Raw genomic sequence first — 17,473 nt, 5'->3', positions numbered from 1 at the left:
ATGCAGCTTGAGCCAGGGTGGTTACTTTGCACTCTAGATGTTTCTGCATTGTACACCAACATTCCTCACTGGACGGGGCTGGAAGCATTAGAATACTGGTTATATAAGTCAGAGTTGTACCAACCGGGTTTCAACACTTTTTTACTTTACCTTGCGGAACACGTTCTAACTAAGAACGTGTTATATTACCAGAACAAATGCTACTTACAAATACAAGGCACTGCTATGGGAGCCTCATTTGCTCCCATATATGCTGACTTATTCATGGCCCACATTGAGGAACAGCTCATCTATGACAACTCACATAATATCTATCTAGATGAGATTGATATTTGGAGAAGATACTTGGATGATTGCTGGTTAGTATGGAGATTGGACCCTGACTATCTTATGGAGTTTGTTGGATATTTAAATGATAACAAATGGGGTATACAGTTTACAGCTAACTACAACATCAACAGGATCACTTTTTTGGATGTTTTAGTCACTAGGAACAAAGATCATACTTTAACATCAGAAGTGTACCGTAAATACCCCCAATACAACTCCCTTCTCCATGCTACCAGCTTTCATCCTCCACATATATGCAGAAACATCCCAAAATCACAATTTTTGCATATGAAACAAATGTTCAAATGATGCTCCTTATCAGGTGTATCAAGAAGATATAACCACTAGATTCAGGAATAGGAGTTACAAAATGAGGAACATCTATCAGGCCAGACATTGGGTGGCTAATTGTGACAGGCAGGATGTTTTAACATACAGGGACAGGACTATGGACAAGGACTCCACCATCTGACTGGTTACTACCTATGGAAGGAATACTGACATCCTACTTAATAGTGTCTGTAGACATTGGAACATACTCTTAGCAGATACCAAACCATGTGATATTTTGGATAACAGATGTCATTTCTCTTTCAGGATAGGCAAGAATTTGGGTTCATTTATAAGTCATTACAAACATGGTTGGAGATGTAAGGGTGACTCTATACAAACTAATCTCATGGGGGACAACCTAACTGATGTTTTCCCTGTGGTCATTCCACCCACTGCAGAAGGGTGATGAAGACATGCCAGTTCAGCAGCAAAAACACTGGGCAAGTATTTGATATTTTCTTTTTTGCAAACTGTCAGATGGACAGATGGACTGGGTGATTTACTTGGCTACCTGCATCTGTTCTGCATTTTATGTGGGACAAACATCCAGACCTTTAAAATTCAGAATTTCTGAACATTTAAGTGACATCAGACACACGAAGCTCACAAATGCTCTATACAAGCACACTTGGGTACAAAGAAATGCATCCTTTAACTTTACTGTGATATACAGAATTATTGGACAGAGAACAAATAAAACAGGTTGGCATCAGATTCTAAATAATAAAGAGAAGAAATGGATTATCAAACTGGGGGGTTTGTTTTCATCAGGGCTTAATGAATATCTTTAATTGGTATGGTTAATTAATTCACTAATTTGGAGCCTCATCTAGTGGTTGCGTATAAAAAGGAGAACAAGTGTATATGTCTTTACTGCACTGAAGAAGGCTTTGTAATTTTTACAGCCAAAACCGGTCTGTTTTGTCTCTTTTTTATTATGCTTTTGAACTAGTATTTGCAATAAATTCCTTATGTTACAGTCTGCTAGCTTTCAATGTTTTGTACTGTTACCCCAGAGCTCTATAATTATTTGTACGTTGCTCATCCAGCTTGTCTCTTTATATATGGGCTGCCAAAAATACATAAAAATATTACGCAACCCCTGATGAGACCTATAGTGTCTGGCTCACAGTGGGTGACTATAATATCTCTAAATACTTGGAGAGTGTTTTAAATCCATTACTGATTTATAGTAAGAGTTTTATTAAAGACTCTAATCATCTGTTGAATGATTTACCATCTTTTCTATGTACTAATACATCTTTTAACTATGTTATGGTTATACTAGATATAAAGTCCTTATTTATGGTTATACCTAATAATGTTGGTGTTGACTATACTAGAATGTTTTTGTGTAAATACAGTGGGGTTTCCACATATAGAATAGGACTTATATGTAGGATTTAGAAATAGTTTTAGAAAATAATGTTTTTTCTTTCAATAATGAATATTATTATCAAGTACAGAGAGTAGCTATGGGAACCTATGTAGCTAATAGCTATGCTAATTTGGTTTTAGCCTGATGGGAAGAACAACATATATATGGTAAAGATTTGTTAGGAGGCATCACTTATAATAGAAACATTATGTTTTATAGATGCTTTATGGATGATGTGTTCTTCTTATGGGTAGGTGAAATAACAGAGCTGCAGAATTTTGTTATGCACCTTAACCAAACCACAAATTTTCTTAAGCTTGAGTTGAAGCATGCTTTTGATAAAATAGACTTTCTAGATATTAGTTTTATGTGTATTGTGGGTCAGTTACATACCACCATTCATAAGAATAATGTACAAGCTACAAAGTATGTACATGCTGACAGCATGCATCCTAGATATGTTCATAAAGGTATGGTAAAAAGTCAATTTTTGTGAGCCAGTAGACTTAATACATCTGATTTAGCCTTCGAAAAACAAATGGATAGCATGGCCATAGATTTTATTCAGAGGGGTTATAATGTTAAAATGATAGAAGAGACTGAAAAAGTAGCTACTTCATTGTGGTCTAATGTTGGCAAACCATAATTATTAGGGAATGGTTCTGAGAATAATCAAAAGAAAAATTATTATTCAAAATGGGCTCTGGTTTATTTGACTAAGTATCATAGGTTCACTGGTGGTATTAAATATATAATAGAGAGGAACTGGCCTATTCTTAAGTCTGATATTAATATTAATAAATTTCTAGGGGATAGACCATTTTATATACAAAAAGGAGTGGAATCTTAAGCAGTTTTTATATTACAAAGATTTAAAGAGAAGGGGTAGAAGGCATTCTTCAACCATTAATAAATGTATGACCCCCTGTTATAACTGTAGTTTTTGTAAGTATTTAAATGTGGGTAATTATTTTATATATCCTTTAACACAGACTAATGTTTATTTTAAGCTTTTTCTACTTGTAATTCAAAAAATGATGTATACTTAGCTAATTGTGAAAAATGTTTGAGCTTCTATATAGGGAAGACCAATCTGAAGTTTAAGGAAAGGATATCCTCCCAGCTCTCAGAAATTCATAGGAAATTAGATGCTAATGCTTTATACTGGCATATTCAGGAAGCAGGGGAACATCATACGTTTTAATTTAGAGTGCTGGAAATTATACATTTTGGAGACAGAGGGGGAGATGTGGTTAATAAAACTGAGTTGGCTGAGTGTAAATGGAATAACTACTTTGGGCTGATAGTCACTCTGGTTTAAATGCAGTAAGTAGCATGAAACCTGTATTAAAAGAGAGATCATGCTATATATGATGTATTGCTCTTTAAGAAATGTTTTAATTATGTAACTGGTTTATTAGGCTGGCTAATTTATATTACTTATACTGGTTCCTATAATTATTTAAGCTGTGAAAATGCAATGTATTGTGAATGTTGAGAAAGAGCTGTGGGCTTGAAAGCTTTACATTTATATATATATATATATATATATATATATATATATATATATATATATATATATATATATATTCTTACTTCAGCATTTTTTTTAAGCTTTATAGTGTGATGTTTGGATTTGGGATTGTTTTTTACACATTTCTCTAATGAGACAGCTGTAGTGCTACATACTGGAGATTTCTTATTACTGTAGCACTACCATGGACCTTGACTTGCTTCTTTATAACTCAGTGAGAAATTGTGCACTATTACTAGTAAGAGTACGTCGTTATTTAAGGATTCTTCTTTAATGAAAGTAACACTCTTCACAGCCACAATATTTCTTGATTTTAGTTGAATAAGAGATGAATTATTATTTGAAATTTAATTCATGCATACTTAGTATGCTTTATTTCATATTAAAGAATTATTAATAATTTAACATATATAATGCTATTAATTTTTTAAATTTGTTTAACTTTATGCTAGAACTATCTATTACAAAAAATAATTTTGCTTATTATTAAAATGCTGTTATGTATTTTTTCTTTACTTTTCTTTCTCTTGTAAGACTCTTAGAAGAACAAGCTTGTTAACTGATACTCAGTTCATCTCATAGAAGCAACCATTAATGACTTCTTTGTTGCATACTTTTTTGTAACATTAAATTTAGTAAAGTAAACTTAATTTAGACTCTTGAGGAATTTATAATATTATGGTGATACTGGAATTTCTAATTTACTTTGAAGTTTGTCTATAAATCTGCCAACTGTTTTTTGGCTGGATTGTAACACGTTTGTGAGTAAACTTTATGAATATGTAATTGCTTTTACTCAGGGATAAAGTAATGTTGTTGTAGAAAGTGAACTTTGTATATGAGATTGAAAGGATTGCAAGACTCATGCTTGTTTTTCTTTACAATGTATAAAAACATATATAAGGTTTGCAAGTGTGCTTGTAACTTTATTCTTCTGGAAAGTGCAGCAACTGCATATAAAATATTAAATGGACAGTTGGTGTGTAAAAACGTATGAAAGATAATGTAGCTATTTTGCAACCTAAACAGCAGAGAGTAAATGGAAATGCTTTGTGAATTGTTCTTTAGGGGGTGATAGTTACTGTGAGTAGGTTAATTGCTTGATCTGAATTTATAATTAATTTCATGTTGTATTACTATGTGGGTGTTAGTCAGAAGAAGAAAAGCAAGCCCATTAACTAAAACAAGAGAGAGCTGGTTTCTTTAACACATCAGCTTATAGAAAGTTTCTAGAAAGTAAAATGGACTATGGTTCATTGTAGGGAAAATGGTTGGAAAGAACTGTGGTAATGGTATATCTCCCATTGTGGACTCATTACATCCTACCAGAGGTCAGATGGATTGACCATCTCTCCAGAGAGTGTAGAATTGATAGCCATCATTTTACAGTTTGTAGTGAGTGTCACCCAAGGCTTTATTGCATATGGACTGGCTTTCTACTCTGCATAAGTGAGTTTATTTTGAGTTTATTTTGGCATTTGTGTCAGTGCTTGCTATATGCTGAAATATAAATAGTGTAGATGGGGTCCAGTAAATCTTCTGGTTAAAGAAAGATTTCACTGGTTACATAGTCTTTCAAGCATCGTATCTGCTCAAAGTGGTCATTTTTTTGTTTTCTCTGCACACTCACATACTTTTCTGCATGTTTACCTTTAAAGTATACTGCCCGAACTTTTTTAAAATTAAGTATTTTTATATATTCGTTTTTAAAGCTTGTATTTGATTTAGTTATTTATTAATTGATGAGTGACTTACTATGAATGCTGACTACCTCCTGATATCTTCATCTGATATATATATATATCATCATGTATGTTTATAGTTAGTTAGCTTATTTTTCAAGTATGGAACAGTAGCCATAGTTTTCCAGTTAGTTAATCTAGAGCATTGGCAGTTATCCATTTGGGCTAGGACAGAAAGCTGCAGCCTTCATTGTGAAGTATGTTTATTTTAATTTAATAGTTTATTCAGAATATGATTATTATGGGGAAAGGAGCAGTAGAAGGAACTGAGTACATAGGGAGGTGGAAAAGAGTCTTGGAAGATGAGCCAAAACAAGCATGATTGGTGGGTTCAGTCTGAAGCCTATTTTTGGGAGTAGATGGTTGTAAGCCCAATAGTCCAGGGTAGCATTACAAATTTCCTGCATGTTTCTGAGACAAAGTTTGACTTATTGACTTATTTAGTGATTTGTTGGTGAGCATATTCTATATTTTAATCTGCTTGATACTAACAATGTGAAAGCCATACCCAGGATGGTCATTAGATTATTGTGGGAAGTAGACTTACCCAATGATCATAGTCCCAGACCATCATCTGAATAAGATATGAAAATCTTGATTTAATTCATCAGGGAGGCTGTGGTGGTTGGAGGGTAGCTGTGGTGGTGCAGCAGTTAGTGTTGTCACCTCACAACAAGCGGTTATCCAGTTCGATTCTTGGCTGGGGTGCCTACTATATGGAGTTTGCATGTCCTCCCTGTGGTTGTGTGGGTTTCCTCTGGATACTCTGGTTTCCTCCCACACTCCAAAGACATGCAGTAGGTGGACTGGACATTCTAAATTGGCCGTAGGTATGAGTGTGCATGAACTATCACAGCAGGGCTAGCCACCTGGCGGTGTAAACCTTGGCTTGAGATGATTGTCACTGTTAAAGTGACACCCCGACCCCTTGTGCAAAATGGGAAAAGAGGTTGTGGATGAATGGATGGATGGATCTTGATTGAATTCATCACTTGAAATATATTTAGTATTTCTCCTTCTTTGGTTAACAAGTGGGCCTTGTAGTGTTACTAATTATTTTTTTGTTAATTTGGTGCATCTGACCGATAGGAATATAAGTTTAATTAAAGAGGTTAATTATGTAAAAAAAACTTTAAAGCCACATTTAATCTTATATGAACTATATATATATATATATATATATATATATATATATATATATATATGTATATATATGTATATGTGCATATATATATATATATATATATATATATATATATATGTGTGTGTGTGTGTGTGTGTCTGTGTATATATATATATATATATATATATATATATATATATATATATATATATATATATATATATATATATATATATATAAAAAAATATATATATATATATATATATATATATATATATATATATATATATATATATATATATATATATATATATATATATATATATATATATATATATATATAGGTCCTAGTCTGAAAATCGAAAGTACGTTAAATCGTAATGTACTAGAACTAACTCACTTTTACGGAAGTGCACTTTCACAAAAAAAAGAAAAAAAAAACAACACGCAGTTTGCATGTTGATTTAGTCGTACATCAACATATACTGTTGTTTGTACAACTAAGCAAACTGTTGCTTAGATTGTGGTGCAGTGGGGATAAGGGAATATTCGGAATATTCCCTTTTCCCAACTGTAGTGCTATCTCAGAGTGAGAATATTAAAGTAGGGGTGTGTGTGGGGGGGGGGGCACAGCCTCCCACATGTGGTGTACAGGGGGCTTGCTTGTTTTATTTTTTTAGGTTTTTTGGCATTTTTTTTTTTTTTTTTTTTTTTTTTTTGTGGAAGTGCATTTTTGCTAAAATGCATTTTCTTGAAAGCGAGTTTCAATTAAACATACTTTCGATGTAACAACATAGATCCATATATATGTATATATATATATATATATATATATATATATATATATATATATATATGAGTCAAGGAGAGGCAGGCTAGCAAGTACGGTAAGTGCACAGGCCAGACAAACTTCAGTATACATGAACAAAAAGGCCAGCACCTTGGAAGCAAGAAGCATAAAGATTTATTAGAACCAGACCGGTTTCAGCATAAAGCTTTCATCAGTGGTACATCTCAAATAGCAGTAATAACCCTGCAATAAATACTTAATCTAATTAGGTATCCATGACATCATTTCCTGTCCAAAACAAAACAAAATTATTCTGATAGCAAATCCTAGGCACAAAAAAACAATGTGGAACCACATAAAAATCTATGTGGAATAAAACTTTTATTCCACTTAGTACTTGTCATTAATACTTTAATATGCTATTTTTAGTTCTCTGTTTAAGAACTGTTATACTCTTATATAAACCACAATGTACTGAGTCCTACCTAATGATATCCAACTCATGATAGGAAGGGAAAGTGTTACAATTTATCATTTAATCCAGGTGGGAATAGACCACCCAATTTTACAATCCATTTCCTTTCCTTCATGTTTAATATATTATGCCACTCCGTTTTGAAGGATCTATTGCCTGATATTTTGTCAATGACTGTAAAAGTGAATTTCGCTGTATGGTGAATCAGTGAATGTCTATAAAGAGCATTGGTGGCTCTGACATTCCTAATATCCCCTAAATGTTCTGACATTCGAAATCTAAATTGTCTAGAAGTTTGGCCCACATAGAAAGCTTGACAGGTGCAAGTGGCCAAATATATGACCCAATCTGTTCCACAGTTGGTGAAGCAGTTAATATTGTACAATTGTCCAGTATTTCTGCTGGTAAAGGTTTTAGTCTTGAAAACATGTTTGCAAAAGGTGCAATGTCCGCAAGGGTGAGAGCCAACCAATTTCTCCCCTGTTAATGTTGTTTGGTGATAAGTTGCATCATGATGCATGATTTTTTTATAGTGAGAAAAATGTGAACCCAAAGTTTTTCCCCGCCTATAAGAAAATAGGCATTTGTCCCCCAAAATGTTATCCAATTGTACATTGGTCTTCAAAATGTTCCAATGCTTGTCAATGACATCGACAAGATGTGCTGTATCTCTGCCAAATGTGGTGACCATTCTCAAGGTGTCCTTGTTATCCTTCCTAGGTTGATGTTTATATTCTAATAAGGTATTCCTGGATTGGTTTTTAGCCCATTGCATGGCCGAGTTGACATTCTGTTTACCATATCCCCTAGCTAAAAATCTGTTAGCTAAATCATGATGGGATTGTGTAAGATCCTGCTGTGAAGAGCAAATTTTCTTCAGATGCAAAAACTGGGATTTTGGAATGTTATTAATGCTATGTTTGGGGTGGAGACTGGTGGCATGTAACAGGCTGTTGTATTGTGGATATTTTCAATAAACAGTAGTAGGTAACATATTGTCTGCTTGACACTGTAGATGAACATCCAGAAAATGAATCTCATTTATGCGATGACTAATTTATTTCCATTGAGATATTCAATGAATTCCTCCAGATATTCACTGCCACGTTTCCATACAAGCCAACAGTCATCCAAAAATCGTCTCCATATGTCTATCTCTGGCAGATACAAATTATGCAGTTCATTGTATATGATGTGCTCCTCCACATATCCCATATATAAATCAGCATATATTGGGGCAAAAGATGCCCCTATTGCAGTATCTTGAATTTGCCAGTAGCACTCATGTTGGAAATAGAAGACATTTTTAGTAAGGACATGCTCGGTCATACTAATAAGCAATGTGTTGAAACCTGGGCTGTAGATGTTAGTCTTGTTTAACCAAAACTCTAATGCTGTTAATCCAGCCCAATGTGGAATGCTGGTGTAGAGTGATTTAACATCCAGGGTACACATCAACCAATGCAGTTCCAATTGAGACTCAGATAAAATTTGTAAAAATTCTGTCGTGTCCTTTAATCTGGTCTGATATATGGCAAAAGTGGTTTCAAATATTCAGTCAAAAATGCCGACAAAGGCTCCGCAGGGGAGCCTAGGCCCGAAACAGAAGGCCTGCCCAGTGGCGTATTCAGAGATTTATTTATTTATATAAGTCTTAGTTTGTTTTGCTAGAATTGTCGGCCCATTCTAATATGTATACCTATTTCATTCTATTTATGCTTCATTTTTTTCCTGGACACCCGTCTATAGCAAAAACTTTGGGGGATGCACTTGTTCTTATGTTTTGTTTTTCCTTTTTTTGATAAGAGTTAATTTTAAGAATTAGAGGACAGTTTATTTACATACTTTATTCCACTTTGACTAGGGAATCCTATAAATTACAGATGTGGGATTGCATTAGATAAGATTTGAAGACTCCATTGAGATATTCAATGAATTCCTCCAGATATTCACTGCCACGTTTCCATACAAGCCAACAGTCATCCAAAAATCGTCTCCATATGTCTATCTCTGGCAGATACAAATTATGCAGTTCATTGTATATGATGTGCTCCTCCACATATCCCATATATAAATCAGCATATATTGGGGCAAAAGATGCCCCTATTGCAGTACCTTGAATTTGCCAGTAGCACTCATGTTGGAAATAGAAGACATTTTTAGTAAGGACATGCTCGGTCATACTAATAAGCAATGTGTTGAAACCTGGGCTGTAGATGTTAGTCTTGTTTAACCAAAACTCTAATGCTGTTAATCCAGCCCAATGTGGAATGCTGGTGTAGAGTGATTTAACATCCAGGGTACACATCAACCAATGCAGTTCCAATTGAGACTCAGATAAAATTTGTAAAAATTCTGTCGTGTCCTTTAATCTGGTCTGATATATGGCAAAAGTGGTTTCAAATATTCAGTCAAAAATGCCGACAAAGGCTCCGCGGGGGAGCCTAGGCCCGAAACAGTAGGCCTGCCCAGTGGCGTATTCAGAGATTTATTTATTTATATAAGTCTTAGTTTGTTTTGCTAGAATTGTCGGCCCATTCTAATATGTATACCTATTTCATTCTATTTATGCTTCATTTTTTTCCTGGACACCCGTCTATAGCAAAAACTTTGGGGGATGCACTTGTTCTTATGTTTTGTTTTTCCTTTTTTTGATAAGAGTTAATTTTAAGAATTAGAGGACAGTTTATTTACATACTTTATTCCACTTTGACTAGGGAATCCTATAAATTACAGATGTGGGATTGCATTAGATAAGTATTTTCAAGGGTTTTGGTCTTGTTAATTTGTAGTAGTTTTTGGCATCTCATTTTCTTTTCTTCTTCTTTTTTTAGAATCTTGCAATTCATTATGTTAGAACTGACTGTTGCAGAATCTATGTCCTCAGCTTTGGCTGTGAGGGATTCTTCAAGAGGAGAAATGTGAGGTACACCCATTTCCATTTTTTCAAATGTGTACAATCTTGCAGTAGGTATATACATAGATTTTTGGGAGTGATTAATTATATTTTGATGAAACAAAATGGAATAATCACAGGGGATCCCTCTTTTCTTTTCTTATTATTTTACATATGAGTTACACATATGAGTTACAAATTAAACATCTATTTCCCTACTTCTTCAGACGTCTTATATCATCTTAATTTGTCTTTAATTTGGGTCAAATTAATTGTTTTTCATTTCTGTCATTAAACACTAACTTCTTAAATAATAATCAAAAAGAGGCAAACTTTATAAATATGTTAATATTAATATGCATAAAGTGTTTTCCAAAGTAATGCACTCATTCCAAAAATATACAAAATATCTTGCTAATGTTGGCTATGAAATCTTATCCTTTTTAATAACAAGAGAAGAGGTGTTGCCATACTATAGAAGAAAGCATCAATTATGTTGAAAGTGGTGAGACCTTTAAGAACAATAAAGTCACTCTTATTATGAATGTATTAGAATTTCAGAAAATAATTTACATATTAGCCAGTATATATTGGATTGCTAGCATTGCAAAAATATATTAAAGGTATGTGTAGATATTAAGAAATGGCAGTAAATTATAACAGGAGATTTCAAATATACTTTAGGTAAGAAGGCTACTCTAGCATCTAAGAAAACGAAATGCATTCCATATCAGGAAAAGCTTTAAAGAATTGGTATCAGAACTGAAATTTAAAAGTTATAATAGAATATAGAGATTATGACAGATTATTTTAGTCACTGTTCTTAAATTGTTGCCACCCAATCAAGAACAGGCAAAGTTTGTTCTCATTTAACTTGATACCTAAGGTTGAATATTTTTTTAATTATTGCTCTCCTCCCTCTGATTGTAATATCTGTCTTTAAATTAAAAAAAATACATATTACTTTTTATTATTACAATTAAGCAACTTTCAAGAATGACTTTCAAATAAAATTAACCTCTTTCTTTTTTATAGTAAAAAAGAAACAAATATGAAAATGTTTTACATGATTTATTAAAGTGTTAAGTGTATGGAAAGAATTCAGTTTAGTATAAAGTAAAAGTAAGAATTTGGATTGTCAACTTATAGAAATTCCAAAGAATCTACATTCTGTGAAAGCTAAAGTACAAAGTTGAGAATCTATACATTTAGATACAACATCATTAAATAGAAAAAAATACAGAAACATTTTTACCATAATGTGGCTCTAAGTCTAGAAAATAAAATTCAAGAGTTATTCTTTAGCTGCATGAGGGTAAAATGATTACCAAGATGATCCAAATATATCTGGCAGTTGAAACAAAAGGTTAAAGCTATGAGATGTAGTTCCTGTGGTACATGGTTTGATTCCTCCTACACTCATTTGCCTTCTCTGTATCCTTGAGCAAGTCACTTAACCAGGCATTCCATGGTTCCCCTGAATATGGGCTTCCAGTGGGACTCACTGGTTAACAAACTGGTGTTATTAGACTCCTTTGTCGCTAATATGGCCACTGTCCAACGAGATCAAATCTGTAGAGGCACTTTTGGACTTTGCATCCAGACCTTTTGAAGTGGAGGTCTGACTGATGTTAGTATTGATGTACTCACTACATTGAATCTTGAATTAGGTCATTTGGAACAATAGGCTATGTTGTTGGGGAGCAATTACCTGCTGCAGATCTAACAGTTGTGGACCAATGGGATGAGTTGGATATGCGATTTGCTAGTACAGAAAAATGGACTTATGAAACCCAGTGATTGGTTTAGAAACACTGCTTTATCCAACATTCCTCCAAAATCTTTTGTTTGGCATAATGGTTATGGCATTTAGCTCATAAACACAAGTTACAGGGTTTGATTCTCAACTTTACTCACTTTCTGGTTATTAGCTAGGCATATAATATTCTGAAGACTGATTGTCAAGTATTTACTTACGAACCTATAAAAAGTGTCAGTGACTATGTACAGAGACAAGAGCAATAAACATTAGGGGTGGGGTTGGCATAATAGTTAAGGTGTTTACCACAGAGATACAAGGTACATGGTTTGTTCTGACATCCGGTTAGTAGCTAGACCTATAATAATGACCAGAATAATAACCTAGTATTTAATAAAATAAAATCTGGAGTCTTAAGAGAGATAAAACTCATACTTATGCCTTTAGGATATACTGAGTTGTACTGAACTAGAATACTACCATGCTGGCATTTAATACCTTTTAAAGATCTTTTTATAAATATTACATAAAAAAGTGGAAGACGATGTTAATCAGGGAGCTGCTCTACTAATGGTCAAGTAATAGGTAAAGTCACCTTCCCAAAATATACACAAGAAGATTGAGTAGCTAAATAATAACCTTGAAGCTACAGTCAACAGTAAATTTCACTGGCTCGTCTGTTACTGGTATTAATATCTATCGTTTCATTTAATGTGAAGTGGGAATACTAGGATTGGCAAAATAACAGTAACTTTGGTTGCCTAGCCTAGCTATTTGCACTGTACATTTTACTAGTCCAGAGTCTTGAGTGTCTGTGTTTTCTGTATTTGTAATATTCCACATTTGCTGCATATATTCAAGACCATTTAAAGCTGTTTTAACATCTGAATTATGAAGTGTGCCTTGCATCTGTAACAACGCTCTTTCCTCACTGACTTGGCTAGCTCTCAGATTGCTCACCTTGCATCTGTAACAATGCTCTTCCCTCACTGACTTGGCTAGCTCTCAGACTGCTGAGTTGCCAACAGCTGTAGGTGCCAAATGCAGCCAATAGTTTGTTATAGCTAGTTTAATGCCACTAAAACATGACTGAATTGATAGTTGGTAGCAGCACTTTCCCTATCAGAGTATTTGCTTAACTTTCTATAAACTGAAAAATAACGTTGTACTCCTTTCAGTACATGTAGGGATTGACAAGATGTTCAGACCAAGAGAGACTACTGTAAGATCAGGAGACCATGATTAAGACTGGGAATTCTCTTAAAGAAAAACATGTATAGGCAACAAAAACCTGATTAATAGGTTCACAGGTTCATAGGCTGTAACCAAGCAATAAGTTATTTAAACCATTTGAAGCATAGCCAGTGCAATCTCAGTGGTACATCCATCTAGTTACTCTCCCTGTCCACAAGGGATAGGGTAGGCTAGGTCAGCATTAATTTTGCATTTTTTATTCATCCAGTCCGTTAAGTTAGATGTGAAGATACTAAGGAACAGAAGTTCTCTGCTTTATAGAAAGTTGGAGTTTGTTTCCTTTGTACTGGATTCCTTGGGAGAGATATCTCTCATGCCAGGAAGTCCTATTTCTGTTGCAGTATAGAGTTGGGTCCCTTGACCTTCTACTTGTGTTACGGTCAGTTTTGTGGATACATAGTATATGAAGCAACACCGAGTCATTTAAAGCTTTGTAGTCTGGGCATAGATCACCCTGTAGGAGTCTGTAGGAGATAGAGAAGGGAGAATGAGAGTGTTTAGATGGTATAGGTAACAGGGAGCTCATACCCAAGATTTTTACATGTGTGAGAGTTCTAGTTTTCCAAATGATACAATGCTGCACTTTCTGACATTCGGCTTTAGACCATGATTCTGACACTGTGAGGTTGCCTGGATTAGGTTGTCTTGGTGCATCAGTCTCTTCAAGGGAGATGACAGTGGCTCCAAGCATGCAGTCATCTGTGACCATGGTCAGCCAGGGGCCTTTAATGTCAGATTTATCATCAGAAAACTAGTTGCCAAATAGAAGTGTCCCCAAAATAGAGCCGTATGGTACACCAGCAGTGGTAAGTCTGTTGGAGAATAGTGCACCATCAGCTTTAATACAGTGGTGTATCACTGAGCCTGTTAACCCAGCCACTGGGGATGCACAAGCCAGTGCATTTCTTTGTGCCGGTCCCAAGCCCGGATAAATGGGAGGGTTGCGTCAGGAAGGGCATCCGGCGTAAAACCTCTGCCAAATTACTGACGTGGAGAACATTTCATAATTACATACCGGATCGGTCGAGGCCCAGGTTAACAATGACCGACACCAGTACTATTAGCCAACAGGGTGCTGGCGGAAATTGGGCTACTGTTGGCCGAAGAAGAAGAGGAGGGGGAAGGCATGCCCAAAGGCAGGAAGAGAGGAGTAAGGTTAGGAGTGTAGTACTGAGGGTAGGAACTTTGAATGTTGGCAGTATAACTGGTATAGGGAGAGAGCTAGCTGATATGATGGAGAGAAGGAAGGTTGATATATTGTGTGTGCAAGAGACCAGATGGAAGGGAAGTAAGGCCAAGTGTATAGGAGGCAGGTTCAAATTGTTCTATCATGGTGTGGATGGCAGAAGAAATGGGGTAGGGGTTATCCTAACAGAACAGTATGCCAAGAGTGTTTTGGAGGTGAAGAGAGTGTCTGATAGAGTGATGTTTATGAAGCTTGAAATTGATGGTGTAATGATGAATGTTGTTAGTGCATATACTCCACAAGTTGGGTGTGCGATGGATGAGAAAGAAAAATTTTGGAGTGAGTTGGATGAAGTGGTGGTGAGTGTACCCAAGGGTGAGCGACTAGTGATTGGAGTGGACTTCAATGGGCATGTTGGTGAAGTGAACAGAGGGGATGAGGAAGTGATGGGTAGGTATGGTCTTAAGGAGAGGAATGCAGAAGTTCAGATGATTGTGGATTTTGCGAAAAGGATGGACATGGCTGTGGTGAATACGTATTTTAAGAAGAGGGAGGAGCATATGGTGACGTACAAGAGTGGAGGAAGATGCACACAGGTGGATTATATCCTACGTAGGAGGGCCAGTCTGAAGGAGATTGGAGACTGTAAAGTGGTGACTGGGGAAAGTGTAGTTAAGCAGCATAGAATGGTGGTCTGCAGGATGATGTTGGTGATCAAGAAGCGGAGCAGGAGTGTGAAGGCAGTGCCAAGGATTAAATGGTGGTAGTTAAAAAAGGGTGATTGTGAGGTGGAGTTCAGGGAAGAGTTAAGACAGGCACTGGGAGGCAATGAAGAGTTACCGAATAGCTGGGTAATTACAGCAGAGCTAGTAAGGGAGACTGCTAGGAAGGTGCTTGATGTGACATCTGGACCGAGGAAGTAGGACAAGGAGACATGGTGTTGGAATGAGGAAGTACAGGAGAGTATACAGAGGAAGAGGCTGGTGAAGAAGAAGTGGGATTGTCAAAGAGATGAAGAAAGTAGACGCGTATAAGGAGATGAGGTGCATGGCAAAGAGAGAGGTGGCGAAGGCTAAGGATAAGGCATATAGAGAGTTGTATGAGAGATTGGACACTAAAGAGGGAGAAAAGGACCTGTACTGATTGGCTAGACAGAGGGACAGAGCTGGGAAAGATGTGCAGCAGGTAAGGGTGATAAAGGACAGTGAGGGAAACGTACTCACATGTGCGGAGAGTGTGTTGAGTAGATGGAAAGAGTACTTTGAAGGGCTGATGAATGAAGAGAATGAGAGAGAGAGAGAGAGAAGGTTGGATGATGTGGGGATAGTGAATCAGGAAGTGAAGCAGTTTAGCAAGGAAGAAGTAAGGACAGCTACGAAGAGGATGAAGAATGGAAAGGCTGTTGGCCCAGATGACATACCAGTGGAAGCATGGAGGTGCTTAGGAGAAATGGCAGTGTAATTTTTAACCAGATTGTTTAATGAAATTTTGGAAAGTCAGAGGATGCCTGAGGAGTGGAGAAAAAGTGTTTTTGTACCTATCTTTAAGAATAAGGGTGATGTACAGAGCTGCAGTAACTACAGAGGGATAAAATTGATCAGTCACAGCTTGAGGTTATGGGAAAGAGTAGTGGAAGCTAGGTTAAGAAGGGAGGTGATGATTAATGATCAGCAGTATGGTTTCATGCCAGGAAAGAGCACTACAGATGCAATATTTGCTCTGAGAGTGTTGTTGGAGAAATACAGAGAAGGTCAGAAGGAGTTGCATTGTGTCTTTGTGGACTTAGAGAAAGCATATGACAGGGTGCCTAGAGAGGAGTTGTGGTATTGTATGAGGAAGTCGGGAGTGGCAGAGAAGTATGTAAGAGTGGTACAGGATATGTACAAGGGTAGTGTGACATTGGTGAGGACTGCAGTGGGAGTGACAGATACATTTAAGGTGGAGGTGGGATTACATCAAGGATCAGCTCTGAGCCCTTTCTTATTTGCAGTGGTGATGGACAGGTTGACAGATGAGATTAGACAGGAGGCCCCGTGGACTATGATGTTTGCAGATGACATTGTGATATGTAGTGAGAGTAGGGACCAGGTTGAGGAGACCCTGGAGAGGTGGAGATATGCTTTAGAGAGGAGAAGAATGAAGGTCAGCAGGGCTAAAACAGAATATATGTGTAAATGAGAGGGAGGGTAGAGGAATGGTGAGGATGCAGGGAGTAGAGTTGGTAAAGGTGGATGAGTTTAAGTACTTGGGATCAACAGTTCAGAGTAATGGTGCTTGTGGAAGAGAGGTGAAGAAGAGAGTACAGGCAGGGTGGAATGGGTGGAGAAGAATGTCAGGAGTGATTTGTGACAGACGGGTACCAATAAGAGTGAAAGGGAAGGTCTACAAGAGAGTAGTGAGACCAGCTATGTTATATGGGTTGGAGACTGTAGCATTGATGAAAAGGCAGGAGTCAGAGCTGGATGTGGCAGAGTTAAAGATGTTAAGATTTGCACTGGGTGTGACTAGGATGGACAGGATTAGGAATCAGTATATTAGAGGGTCAGCTCAGGTTGGACAGTTTGGAGACAAAGCAAGAGAGGTGAGATTGCGTTGGTTTTAACATGTGCTGAGGAGGGATGCTGGGTATATTGGGAAAAGGATGCTAAGGATGGAGCTGCCAGGTAAGAGGAA

Source organism: Protopterus annectens, chromosome 17.part0 (assembly GCF_019279795.1).
Source record: "Protopterus annectens isolate FY-2018-M chromosome 17.part0, PAN1.0, whole genome shotgun sequence".
Lineage (NCBI taxonomy): Eukaryota > Metazoa > Chordata > Ceratodontiformes > Protopteridae > Protopterus > Protopterus annectens.
This window is presented reverse-complemented; position numbering follows the sequence as displayed.